We start from the raw sequence: 4,510 nt of genomic DNA, 5'->3' as shown, positions 1-4,510 counted from the left end.
AAATTGGATGCTTATCTTGCTGGGATCCTATGACCCCAGCTGACTTCCTGCCCTTTGGGCAGGGGGCTGGACTTGATGATCTTCCAAGGTCCCTTCCAGCCCTAATGTCTATGAAATTTATGAAATCTATGAAATGAGCCAGGCCCAGCCTGGGCCTTCCATGCAAAGCTCAGGTACCCCAGTGAGGGTCTCTGGCCTCCAAAGCAGGCACCTTCCCCGTCCATCCTGGAGCTCCCCCCGGTCAGTCCTGGAGCCCACAGGCTGAGGACACAGAAAGCCCCTCTCCAGCCAGCACGGGAGAGAGCTTGGGCCCCTTCACACCCCCACCTTGCGGGGAGAACAAAGCAGCAAAGCCCCAAAGGAAGCATCAGTGGGGATGGCCGGAGTGGGGTGTGCCCTCAAGGGATGCCCTGTGTCTCCTCACTGCCTCTATGCACCACCCTGCGGTGCATGGTGAAGGGCCCGAGCCAGGCAGTGTGGAGGATGCACGTGTGCCCTGAGCCCTGGTCCCCAAGTGGTGCAGGTGGGTGCCCAGCTGCAGGCCATGGGACGCTGCACAGCTGGGAGGAGGATGGAGAAGATGGTCTGTGGGCACCTGTGGGAACCGTTTTGAAGGCAAAACCCACTAGTCCTGAGCATGAGGCGAAGGGACCACAGGTGGAGGGCTGCTCATGGTCATGGGAGGAACAGCAGACACCCACAGACACAACCCTAGTGTACTCCCACCAGTGACACCATCAGGGTTTGCTGTCAGCCAGCGGCAGACTTGGGCTGTTTGGCGGTTCCTATGAAATGAGAAAACCTGTCGGAAAGATGTTGCACAGGCTGGAGCGGGAGCAGCTGCAATACTGCGCAGAGCCGACCCATCTCCCAGCTCTGGGCTGGGGGCAGATGCTCTTGGAAATCTTCAGAGCGGCTTGCAAGGACCAGGCCTGGGAATGCCAGGGTATCAGACATTGTGCAACGGCATGAATAATGAACAGCCCTGACATGAATAATGCAGGAACACAGCACAGAGATCTCCCAGCGCTGCCCTGGGGGGAACAGAGGACAAGCTGGCTGCAAAGAACAAAGTTTGCTTCAGGCCAAATGCGCGGGGTCCTTGGCTTCTGAACTAAGCCGCTGTTGCTAAATGATCATGAGGATTTGCATAGAGAACTGGAGCACCGGTTTTGTTCCAAGGCACAATAACCTGGGACGAGAGCCGGCCTGTCCAGCATGGGCATGGAAGCTGCCTGGTTCCCTGCCGTGTCCGGGCGGTCGGCTCACCCTCCATCTGCTGCCTGGAGTCGGTGCCATCTGCTCTAGCTGCCGTCAGGGGAAGGGCACACGCAGCCCTGGAAGGGACCAGCGGGGTGCTGGGGGGGCTGGGTGGGTATAAGCCAAGCACAGTGCTGGAGGGCTCTGCCCTGTTGGAGGGGGTGTCCTTCGTTTGTGCACGCAGCCCTGCCCGCGAGCAGATGCATGTTGCCAAGTTTCAGCAAAACCAGAAGCCCGTTTTGCTCACCTGGGACAGCAATGCGGTGATGCTGCAGCTGAAAACAGCTCATACCACTACAGGGTCTGCATGAGCATCAGCGGCCAGCATCACCAGGACTGTCCTAGCCCCACGAATCCCCCCAAGGGACCCTGCAGGCACACGTGCTGCTCACAGCCAGAGACGCCCTCTCATTCAGGGCATCCTCGGGGTTGTTTCTGCTGCAAGACCCCAGAGAGCTCTGGGCAGTCCCTGAGCAGCAGCTGCAGAGGTGACTGGAAGGTGCAGGGCCCCGGGACCCGCAGGTTGGCACAGGTGAAGGGAAGAGCCCCACTCAGCCCTGCAGAGCACTTAGCTCCCCCTCTTTGGGGCACCTCTGAGCCCACCCGGGTCGAGGCGGTGAGCTGTGACTGCTGCTACTGGCTGCCTCGAGAACCTGCTCCTCCCATCCATGGTCATCCTGGCTTCAGGGGCAGGAACCGCCATGTGTCTGCCCAGCTGGTCTCTGGCAGAGTCCCTTGCACCCCTGCAATCTCCCCTGACAAACCCTCCTTCACTTCCCCCATTGCAATGCATCTGAGGTGATGTACCTCTATTGCACGTGGACTGCACAGTTAGCAGAAGACCCCAAAGGAGCGTGAGCTGCTGGGTTTGCACAGAAGGGCTAAGGAGCAGCCCATCTCCCTGCACTGCCGGGGCAGCAGGTATGAGGGCGGTTGTCACCTCCTTGCCCAGAAGTCCACGCCTGGGATGTTGGAGTCAGAAGAGCTGCCAGATGCAACCAGAGAAGCAGTCACTGGCTGGTGTGTCCCTGTGCTGGCTGCCGGTGGGGAAGGAGTGTAATTTTTAACCAAAGTATTGAAGAAATATAATAACAGATATGCTGGCCTTGAAGGGCACTGCTCATTGGAGCGTGAAGGTCTGGGGCTGCTCTAGCACAAGGATGAATGTATTAAGCCATGCTGCTCATGTTCATTTGTGGCTTGTCGCCATCGTATTGGAGCAGCTGGCCTGACTCAGATGGGTAATGCCACTTGCCTTCTTCCCTTGGCTACACATGGAAGGGGAGATGTGGAAGGGAGGCTTGTGTGTGTGGAGGAAGTCAAGACTAGGGGCCAGCTGCACCCATCACCCTGGAAAGGAAAACTGAAGAAAGGACCAGAGCATAGCAGCAAATACATATCTGGAGGGTGAGCAGACGTGCTTGGCACTGTGCCCTGGCACACCTGAGCACCAGCGTGGAGCAGGGGCACAAGGGTTAAGCCAGATTGTTCTCTGGGTGCAGCTGAGATGCTGGACCTGGCCAACACCCGCACTGCACCGTGAGGGAGGCCTGGCTCTGGCCCAAGATGCATAAAGACAGATGCCTTGCAAGTTGGCGCTGCAAAAGAGCAGGTCGGGTTGTTTATTAATTCCCCTCTCTCCTGTTCCGATCAGACCCGTTATAACGGCTGCGGTGAACGTCCATTCAAAGAGTCCCTGTCTGGCGGGGAAGGGGCTGGACTGTACCAAGGCTTTTGCTTTCAGCCACATGCTGGGAGCTTTCTCTTAAATCACCACACCCGGGCAGCCCGGATCAGCTCTCTGCCTCCCGGAGTTACCCGCTCCGAGCCACCAGAACAGTTTTGTTTTGCTAATGGACCCTTGTGAGAAGATGTCCCGTATCCATTATGCGTGGCCTTTCTCACACCTTGAGTCCCATGGAAGGAAGAGAGAGGTCAGCTGTAAGTTGCCAGGTCCAGCTGCCTCCCAGCTGGCAGAGCTCTTCTCCAGGTCCCCTGGGTACTGCCTGGGTCAGGAGCCAGGGTCTGCTGTGCTTGGCACTGTACGTTTGTAACGCACTCAAGGTCTAGGTCATGAAAATGCACTCCTCCAGGCACAGATCCTGAGGATGCTGCTAATGGAGGCCCAAAGGTTTAGTCGACTTGAGCATGTTGGTTTGCACAGGACAAACAGCACGCGTTGGAAGGGACCCAGTATCTGAAGCCACCCTGCACCCTCTCTGGCTCAGCTGGATCAGCCTCTGCTCACAGGCGCCATGTGCAGGAACGAGTCAGAGTGATGGAAATCCCCCCAGGTCTCTTGGCAGATCTTCCCAATGGCAGATTCTCATGAGTTTCAGTCTTGACAGGGTCCAAGTGTCATTAAAAAGAGCCACAGGCAGCTGTGCATGGGCCGACAGGCGAGGGGGTCACCCTGGCAGCTGCTGCTGGCGGATGCGCATCCTCCTCTGCTTCGAGGGCTCCTTGCCTGCAAGCTTCCTAGGGCTGCAGGTCTGTGCTGACGGGGAACCCCTGCCCGGCCTCCGCCCAGCTCTGTGGGCAGCTGAGCGGGACGGCGCCTCAATCCCTGGGTCTGCAGCAGCCCCTGGGAGGGCAGGTGTGGCTCCTGTCCGCTGGCCAGGCTGTAGGTGGGGAGGGCGGCCAAGGCCACCCCAGGAAGCCATGCGCTGTGAGGACCAGGCTGCAGCGGGCCGGGCACGCAGGGCGGGGCAGGGCAGGCGCTGTCCCTGTCTGAGCTCCGCCTGGGAAAGACGCGGATGGAACAACGGGGCCTTCGCCCACCGAGCCCACCGCCGGCCCCTGCTCAGCTGGTGACACGTGCCCGTACGCATGTGTGTGTATGCATCTGTATGCGCATGCGTGTGTGCATGCATCTGTGTGTGTAGGTGTGCACATAAGCATGGCTGGGAGTGCATGTGTGTTTAACACTTCAGACCCATGTGTCACATCTGTCACTATGTAATTGTGCACACAAGCATGTGTGTATGTGCATGAGCGTGCATGCATGTGCACGTGTGTTGGACAGTTCAGGCCCATGTGCCCCACTTGTCCCTATGCAGCTGTGCACTTGTTCCTATGCACATGCCTGTGTGTGAGTGTGCACATGGATAGGTGTGTCTGTACATGGGTGGGTGTGCATGTGAGCGTGTGTGTGGCTGGGTGTGCACGTGTGTGTATGTGTGTGTGGGCGTGTGCCGGGAGCGGGCCGGGCGCGGTGCCGCAGCGGCCCCTGGCGGCGCAGCTGCCCCGG

Source organism: Crocodylus porosus, unplaced genomic scaffold (genome assembly GCF_001723895.1).
Source record: "Crocodylus porosus isolate Cpor-Errol unplaced genomic scaffold, CroPor_comp1, whole genome shotgun sequence".
NCBI lineage: Eukaryota > Metazoa > Chordata > Crocodylia > Crocodylidae > Crocodylus > Crocodylus porosus.
The sequence above is the reverse complement of the archived record's forward strand: the minus strand, read 5'-3'. Positions refer to the sequence as shown.